Below are 10,235 nucleotides of genomic sequence, written 5' to 3' on the forward strand. Positions count from 1 at the left end.
CTTTCCTCTCTCTTCTTCTTCTGGTACCCCTATAATATGGGTATTGTTCCTTTTGGATTGGTCACACAGTTCTCTTAATATTGTTTCATTCCTGGAGATCCTTTTATCTCTCTCTCTATGTCAGCTTCTATGTGTTCCTGTTCTCTGGTTTCAATTCCATCAATGGCCTCTTGCATCTTATCCATTCTGCTTATAAATCCTTCCAGAGTTTGTTTCATTTCTGTGATCTCCTTTCTGGTATCTGTGATCTCCCTCCAGACTTCATCCCATTTCTCCTGCATATTTCTCTGCATCTCTGTCAGCATGTTTCTGATTTTTATTTTGAATTCTTTGTCAGGAAGACTGGTTAGGTCTGTCTCCTTCTCTGGTGTCTCTGTGATCTTGGTTTGCCTGTAATTTTGTCTTTTCATGGTGATAGGAATAGTTTGCAGAGCTGGGACTAGTGACGGCTGGAAGAACGTTCCTTCTTGTTGGTTTGTGGCCTTCCTCTCCTGGGAGAATAGCGACCTCTAGTGGCTTGTGCTGGGTAGCTGTGCGCAGATAGGGCTTCTGCTTCCTGCCCCACTGCTATGGAGTTTATCTCCGCTGTTGCTGTGGGCGTGGCCTGGCTCGGGCCACTGCTCCAAAGTGGTGGATTTGCGTTGGAGGGGGAGCAGCCGGGAGGCTATTTATCTCTGTAAGGGGCCTCCGTGCTCCCTGTAGCCCAGGGGATTAGAGTGCCCAGAGATCCCCGGATTCCCTACCTCTGGACTAAGTGTCCCGCCCTGCCCCTTTAAAACTTCCAAAAAGCACCCGCCAAAACAAAACAACGACCACAAACAAACAAACAAAAACATGGCTGCTCGTTTTTCTTTATTCTCCGGCACCAGCCTCGGGCACCCGCTCACCAGCCTTGCTGCCCTGTTTCCCTAGTATTGAGGTCCCTATCCCTTTAAGACTTCCAAAAGCACTCGCCAAATCAAAACAACAACAACAACAACAAAAAAGATAAAGAAAAAAAGGTGGCCGCTCACATTTCTTTTGTTCTCCAGTGCCGGCCTCCAATACCCGCTCGCCGGTCTTGCTGCCCTGTTTCCCTAGTATTGGGGTCCCTGTCCCTTTAAGACTTCCAAAAAGCACTCGCCACAACAAAACAACAACAACAACAACAACAACAACAACAACAAAGATGGCTGCTCGCTTTTCTTTTGTCCTCCAGCGCCGGCCTCCAGTACCCGCTCACCGGTCCTGCTGCCCTGTTTCCCTAGTATCCAGGGCCCTGCGCATGCACTATGTCTGCGCTCTGGTCCGGATGGCTGGGGCTGGGTGTTCAGCAGGCCTGGGCTCCTTGTCCCTCCCGTTCAGACCTCTCTCCTCCCGCCGGGAGCTGGGGGGAGGGGCGCTCGGGACCCACTGGGCCGGGGTTTGTATCTTATCCCCTTTGCGAGGCGCTGAGTTCTCGCAGGTGTTGATGTGGTCTGGATGTTGTCCTGTGTCCTCTGGTCTTTATTCTAGGAAGAGTTGTCTTCGTTATATTTTCATAGATATATGTGGTTTTGGGAGGAGATTTCTGCTGCTCTATTCATGCCACCATCCTGGCTCTGCCCCGCCCTGCCCCTATTATTCTTAAGAGCCATGTTTTTCATTCAATGTATCCAACCTAGTGAGTTTATTACTCAGTATATGTCTTCACCTTCCAGTAGGGTATAAGCACTGTGAATGTGGGGAGAGAACTTTACTTAATATTGTCCCATCACTTTAATCCTCAGAACAATACCTCACTCATGATGTGTCCTTCTGTAAATATTTCGTGTGTCGAATTTCTTCTGAGAGATATAGTGGCCTTTCTAAAGGGTTTAACCACTTCTGAACAGCTCAGAGCTTTACCTGTCCATTACCTGTATCAAAGTGATGTTAAGAATGGAACCACAGTAAGTTTGAGATAGAGAAGATCTTGCATATATCATTGAATTCTTTGCCTTCATGTTACAGGTGAAGAGCAAAGCTCAACAAGAAATGAGCCACTCAGTGTCATGTGGCTGGAAAATGATAAAGTAGGATTTGGATTCAGGGTGCCTCACTATCTTTCCAGTGGTCTTTTCTCAGCAAGGGCTCACAAAACATTTAGAATTTTGCACAGAAAATACTAGCTATTTATCAAGTGCATCTAAAAGAGAAAAATGTGAAAAACATACTGAAAATTAGTAAGACTAATGAGGGAAAGATTGTATTGTGAAAAGTGTTTCACTGATAAAATTTAAAGGTTACTGTGGCCATGAGTATTTACTTGTTCAGTTGTCTGGCTTGAGTTAAGTTTAATAGTATTATAAATAGAGTGGCAGTTTTTAGAGGCTGAGCCAATCCCCATTTTGGTTAACGGCAGCTGCAGGGTGTGAGGCTTTCTTTATAAACACTGTTCTTCCCCAGCAGAATGTTAATAAGGCCCAACGTCAAGTTATTCTTCAGGGAATGTGCTTTTGGAGTTGAGTCTAAAAACTCAGAGTGAAATCCAAGCACACCTAGATTTCCCCCCTCGTTACTCTTTTACAATTTCATACGTTTGTATTTTACTTTAAGATTTTGGTCCATTTTGAGTTAATTTTCTGTGAAAGATATGCCCCTGTCTGCGAGCTTCTGTTGCAGCTGCTTGTGGACATCGTCTGAGCACCCTTTATGAGCGAAGCCATCCCTCTTCTATGGGATTTCTTTTACTCCTCTTCAAAGATTAGTTGACTGTATTTGTAGAGGTCGGTATTTGGGTTCTCTGTTCTGTTTTATTGATCCAGGTGTTTATTCTTTTGCTAAACACTACACTTAAAAATATTTATTGAGATATGATTGATAAACAAAAGGCTGTACATATTTAATGAATACAACTTCTTGAGTTTGGAAATAAGTACACACTCATTAGACCATTACCATAGTCAAGACCATAAACTTATCCATCACATCCCAAAGTTTCCTTCCACCCCATTTATTTTTAATTTAAAATATGTGATTACCTTACAGTGTATCTTGAAGTCAGGCAGTGTCAGTTTTCTGACTTTGTTCTTTGCCTTCAATAATGTGTTGGCTATTCTGGGTCTTCTGCTTTTCCATGTAAACCCCAGAATCAGTTTGTTGACATCTACAAAGTAGCTTGCAGGGGTTCTGATAGGGATTACACAGACTATACACCACGGGAGGAATTGACATCTTAATAATATTGAGCCTTCCTAACCATGAACATGGAATATCTCTCTATTTAGATATTCCTTTCTTTCATCAGAGTTCTTGAGTTTTCCACATACAGACCTTACACATATTTTGTTGGATTCATACTTAAGCACTTTTTCATTGTTGTTTGGTGTTATTGTAAGTGATATTGTGTTTTTAATTTCAAATTCCAATTGTGCATTGTGGTGTACATGAATGCAATTGATTTTTGTATTTTAACCATACATCTTATAACCTTATTGTAGTTTCCAGATGTTTTTTGTCTGGAATAGTTGCTTATTAGTTCCAGAAGATTTTTGTCAATTCTTTAGAGTTTTCTGCATAGATAATCATGTCATCTACAAACAAAGTTTTGTTTCTTCCACTCTAGAAGTGTGCTGTTTAATCTCCAGCTATTGGGGGATTCCAGCCACTTTTCTGTTACTGATTTCTAGTTTAATTCCACTGTGGTCTGAGAACATTGTATGATTTCCATTATTTAAATTTTTGAGGTGTGTTTTATGTCCATGAAAGGTCTATCTTGGTGACTATTCCATGTAAGCCTGAAAAGAGCATATATTCTGCTCTTATTGGGTGGGTTTGAGACAGGGACCCTGGGTGTAGTCAGAGTAGGGTGAGGGCCTCCGGAAAAAGCAAGGCAGGATATTACAGTCAGAGCAGTGTAACTACATGCAAGGAAAACCCCTACTAAAACCCTGTGTTAAACATGCAGCTCTAGAGTCATTCTTCAGTGAGATCAGTTAAGATACCCCAGATAAAGGAGAGTAGCACATGTTGATTTTATGCTAATCATTTATAATCATGTGTAAGATTCACTTTAACATGCTAAAAGGCCCAGGCCTATGTGCTGTCTTTCCTCCTTCAGATCTGATGGAGTGATTTTGCAAACCAGGCAAATTAATTTAGCATGCAAGCCCAGCCATAACACAGTAAAAGGCAAGAAGGATTCCACCTTAACGATAAGATTGCACTTACTGACTCTTTAGCAAACATGCCTCAGCCCACCTTGGGGACTGAGCAGGTGGCCCTGTTTCATTGCCACCAGGACCAAGGTATGGGTATCTCTATCTCGGGGAGAAATCAACAGAGTAGGAGGTTACTTGTATCAAGTTCATTGTAAATATCATAGGACCAATTAATAAGTCCACACCCCTAAGCTTTTCTTCAAGTTCTCAAAAAATCCTCATCTGCCTATAAAACCCCCTAGACAACACACCACCCCGGAGTCTCTTGTCCCCTCCTGGCATGAGCCGGAAGTTCTGTCCTTTCACTGTATCTCTAAATAAAAGCCTGTACCTTGCTCTCCTGCCTTGAGTGTTTGCGAAGCTCATTGTTCAGCTTCGTGAACAAGAACTCCGGCATCAGAGTGTTGCATAACTATCAGCTGCACCAAGTTGACTGGTAGTGCTGTTCAGGTCGCTAGAGCCTGGTGGGGGTTCCTGGAGGTAAAAGCGCAAAGTGGCAGTTGGTGGGGGGTCTCCTCAATACTGCAGCCATCATTCTCATTCTCCAAGTCCACACTCCGCCAATACCAATTTATCAAAATCCCCATTGTAATATTCCTACATTTTTGACTCTGGTCCCCGCTTCTGGTAAGCTGATACTAGCTGTGATTTTGCTTTTCTCTCCAGAGTCTGTGGTGGCAATTTGCCCTGTAACCTTATTTCTTGGATGAGTCCAAGAAAAGCAATTGATTTCCAGTTTGTTCAGCCTTTTTCTTACTGTAAGGACAGGAGTGACAACTTCTGAGCTATTTCTGTGTTTGACCTGAAACTGGGAAGTCTCTCATTTTAGAAAAAGGGCTGAATTTCTGGCAATTAACTCTAATGCCTTTTAAAAACCTAATGTGCCATTTTGTTTAGTTACAGGGAGTTAGGAAGTGTTCCATTGTCATTAAATCCAACAAACTAGATAAATAACTAGTTTGGACTGATATAATTTAATTATATTCTAGGAGCTCCCAGATTGACTAAAGGCACAGACCCACCTGAGAGATGCGACTCAATCTGCACAGATATTATGCTGTTTCAAGCAATCGGACTCTTGAAGCTGGCAAAACAGCACTCCCACGTCTCCCCCGGCATTGCTCAGCATCTCTGTGGTTAGCTGTACAACGTGTGCTATTTGGCAGACCCCGCACAACAATTTCTGTGACTGCTGCCTCCAGAGAGAGGCAGAGAGAGGCACAGAGGGCTGCTCTCCTTCATCCATAGGGCTGCCAGTCCCCCTAACAGGCTGGATAGAAACTAGCTCTGCTCTGTCTCTTGACCTAACATTAACTACTTGTAGTAGAGACAGAGGGTTTAAAAAAAATTTTTTTTGTTATTGTTTTATTGTTCTTTTCTAGTTTTGAAAATACTGTTCTCAATATCAAGCCCTTGTCAAGCTCATTTTGACTAGCTGTCATTTTGACATGAAACTTGAAAACTGTCAACCATTTTGTGATTAATGTTGTTCAATCTCTCCATGTTAGCAAAATAGTACAGAGTTACTCTTTTTGTTAGATTATGAAGGTGTGAAAATACAGAAATAAGAAGTTTGAGCTCTGCCTCAAAATTTGTACAGAGAAGACCAGGTCAAGAACATGTTCTTAACAAGTAGGGACTCTGTGGCATCTTACTACACTGATGGACGGTGACTGCAATGGGGTACAGAGTAGAGACTCAGTAATAAGGGTGAAAGTAGTAACCACATTGTTTTGCTTGTGGAACTCATAAGAGTGTATATCAATGATACCCTACTAGAAAAATAAATAAAGAGAAAAAAAAAAGAACACATTTGTAAACAGAGTGATCATTTCCTTCAAGGACCGGTGATCACATAAACATTTTGCTAGGTGCATAAAAATAAAACGGAAGATGTAAGTGCAAGAGAAAATCAATTTGAAGGCACTAATATCTGCTTCGAGTAATTTAAGAAAAGATGCAATTAGGATAACACAAAGCTTATTGGAGAACTTGCTTAATAGTTAAAGATGCTGCAGGTAATGATCTTACTTAATAGGACATGATCTATGTACCTGAGCCATTAAAGATGATCCACTTGGGGCTGTGTCAACTGAGATTTAGTTGTAGACAGAAGGGTCTATTCTCAGAAGTTTAATCAGAAAGGGATTTATCAGAGGAAGTCAAATGGTTACAGATTATTGGGCCTCAGAAAAGGCCATCTGAATTTCTCAGGAATGACTTCCAGAGTCCCACAGCAGAACTGGGCGCCAAGGTAGCTGCTGCCCTGGCCATAATCAAGAAATACAAGTAAACTACCAGCCTCCCAGCACAGCACTGTCACAGTGACTCAGACCCAGGCCCCAAACCACAACTAACCATTCCTAACGTTGTTTCGAATTCAAGTCTTCTGGGAATGCACCTGATGGGTGAAACCTACACAGTCTGAAACTCGAGCCACAAGGAAACCCAAAGAATGTGTTTTAGCTTTCCAGAGGCAGGGAGAAGGACCCCACAGGAACCACCCACAGTATCAGCAGCACGGGATATGGGCATAGGAGATCTCATTGGTTCTGAAAGTCAGGGTCTTATTTTCTTAAGTGAATTTTAATCTATACATACTTAGTAGTATTTTAATAATTTTTCAAATTCCCTATTTTCTGAAAGACCTTTATATTGCCGGCTATTTCTTTGCCAATCACATTTTTTGCCTCAAGAATGAGTTCTCTTTCTTGAGGCATCCTGGCGACATCGTGGTTCCAGTCTGTGAGGATATGTTCTTCTGTTTCCTTTTTTAAAAATATTTCTTTTTATTTTGAGTTGAAGTATAGTTGACATATGCTATAATATTAGTTTCAGGAGTATAGCATAGGTATTAAAAAATTATACACATTACAAAATGCTCACATAATAAAATTAGTTATCTGTCACCATACAAAGTTATTACAATATTACTGACTATATTCCCTGTGCTGTACTTTTCATCCCCATGATGTATTTTTTTATAATGGCAAGTTTGTACCTCTTGCACTATTGGTAGGAATGTAAGCAGGTTCTTCTGTGTAGGGATCGGCAAACTATGGCCAGTTGGTTAAATCTAGTCAGCTGCATGCATTTGAAAATAAAGGGTTTTTTGGGGAACACAACAATACACGTTTACAGTCACTGTCTTGGCCCGAGATTCTTCATTAGTAAAATAAGAGGTCAGAATTCACGATCTTTCAGACATTTGCCAGCTTGAAAATTTCTAGTTAGAATTTTGCTGCGTCACCGTGTGTAGGGAGATGGGGTGTTGGGAGAGGGGCAAAAACAGGAAACCTGAGAGTCATTGGAAATGGCCATGCTGGGTTCCCAGGTGACCAGAGGCCTGGCATCTGCTACAGGACCCCATGTGGCCCACATATGCATGGTCTAGGAGTGTGGGCGACATAACGCCCATGGAGTAAAATTCTGGCCCATGGTAGGGGTACCGCTGGGCAAACTCTTTTCTTCTATACTGAGTTATCCCAGGACATGGCTTATTGGCTTCTGAGGACAAGGCCCGTCATGGTCAAGCAGTTAACTGGTTGAATTAGGGGTGGTTAGCTCAGTGTCCCCTCCACCTTAATGAGGGCCTCCTTCCCTCCCACCTCACTCCCTTGGCTCCTGACTCCTGCAGCCTGCGACTGGACATTGTTATGACATGATAGAGCAAAGCCTAAGCCTTCAGCTCTGCTTTTTGATGAACCCAGGCTAAGAAAACGCTGGATCACATTTATTTTTATTGGTCTCACTGGATATAATGAGGGACCTGTTTCAGAAGCATTTGGAAAATGCTGCTTCCTCTTCAGCATGTCCTGCATACCAGTGGAGTTATTAGCTCAGATTGTTTTGACTACATGTTCATCTTTTCTTAATACAAAACCTGTGGGCATCTAGAAGAATAGCTCCAAATGCATTCTCATGTTTCTCCCCTCTCGTTTCACATTACATTAATACGGGTCAGGTATAAACTCTGACAGACTCTAAATAAAAGGGAAAAAACATAGCCACTGAGACTATCTGCTGGTAAGCAAGAAGGGTAAACCTAGGGCTAGCCAAAAGGCTTTCAGTTATTTTTTTTCATAGCTCAATTTTTACAAAGCAACTCAGGTTATATTCTCTTTAAATTCCCTTTGCAAACTGAAGGAACAAAACAGCAGCAGACTCACAGACTCCAAGAAGGGACTAGTGGTTACCAAAGGGGAGTCGGGGAGAGGGTGGGTGGGGAGGAAGGGAGAAGGGGATTCACATGGTGTGGGGGGGAGGATCACAGGGAAGCACAGAAAAGACAAGTAGTGACTCTGTGGCATCTTACTACACTGATGGACAATGACTTCAGTGGGGTATGGGGGGGACTTGATAATATGGGTGAAGGTAGTAACCACAATGTTTTTCATGTGAAACTTTCATAAGAGTGTATATCAGTGATACCTTAATTAAAAAAAAAGAAAGCAAAAAAAAAAATCCCTTTGCAGCTGTGGCTGTTAAAGGCTGGGGGTGCAGAGTAGAGTGGTAGAGTGGTGGTGGAAGTAACGTAAAATGAAAGGTGGCACACATTTTTCCTCATTATGGGGAAAATTGTATAAGACTTCGCATCAAGCCAATTAGACTAGCGATGTAGTATTTCTCACTCTTTTGGCCGGTCATTATTATTTTCATGTCGTTCAGGTGAAAGAGAATTACTGGATCGTTTAAAGGTAAAAAATAATCCAAAATTCCAGATGAGAACCCCCGGGCCGGTGTGGTGAAGGAGGCAGAACCAGAGCCCTCGGAGGGCCGGGGTCTGAGAGTTGCGTTTGGCGGAGATTAAAGGCAACAGGAACACTGACAGGAGCGAATAACCTAGGAAAGCCCGTGATGACATGTTTACAGGCCATTCAGATAAACATCTTGTGGGGGTGGGGTTGTGGCTCATACTACTTTTTTGTTCCTATTCATTCATTCAACAAACACTTTTCAAGTGTCTACCACGAGACATACGCTGTTTTAAGTTTTGGTGACACAGCAGGAACGGTTTGAACCAATTCCCTGTCCTCATGGAGCTGATATTCTACATGGGGAGATAGCTAATAAAGACAAATTAGGACAATTAACACAGCCAGTTAATTAGTACTGTAATGTAGTGACATTACACTAGTTGTGTACTGTCAGACAGTGATAAGTTCTCTGCAGAAAATCTCCCAGGCCCCTTTGCCATGTGTAGGCTCTGTCCCAATGCTGCATGCTTAGGTAATTACACATACTCTTTGGATGTGTTTTGTTTTGTTCAACTTTTGTTTGTGAGTGCATATTACTGAGTATGACAGTAACCCATTCTTTTTCATTGTTGCATGATATTCCATTCAACTTTTGATGGCTATTTGGATTATTTGCAGCTTTTGGCTCTCAGTGAATAAAACTGCCAAGAAGATTTTTAAACTGAGTTTACTGTCAAAATGGTGACATCTACAAAATAAAGTAAAAGAGGTTTTCATATTGCAATTAACCAATAATTCATGATTATTGTAAAGGTCTGTTTTACTCGACTTCTATCACTTTCTCTTAAGCTGGAAGAACTACATACATTTCTCTTACATAGAAACAAATATTCTTCCAAATATTCTTGCTCAGCCTATAGCAGCTTGCCTATTGGTCACAGTGGGGAACAGTTCAGTGAGATCCCAATTGCTATTTGTGCTTCATCCATACCTATGAAATGAATAGATGAACAGGTATAAATTAATTCAGCACCAAGGAAGCTGAATGAGGATTATTCCTCTCAGACTCTGGTGAGAGTGGGAGCATCTGGGACTTTGATGTTCAATTCATGTAACTGTATCAGAAGAGTTCTTCTATACTGAGAATGTGATGTTGGTTCATTGACGTTTTCTGGGGAGCATTTTTAAATTTACAGTCAGTGACATGGAGGAGCCATGTGGGAGACTCTGACAAACACTGGGCCAGCCAAGCGTCAACACTGCAGGTAGCCCAGGTGTGCTGTTAGGCTGCAAGCCTGAGGGGACAGAGATGTTGTATGCCACCCTTCCTCATCCCTATCTTTTTAAATACTCTTTAAAAGATCTAGAAAACCACTGC

Source organism: Manis javanica, chromosome 2 (genome assembly GCF_040802235.1).
Source record: "Manis javanica isolate MJ-LG chromosome 2, MJ_LKY, whole genome shotgun sequence".
NCBI lineage: Eukaryota > Metazoa > Chordata > Mammalia > Pholidota > Manidae > Manis > Manis javanica.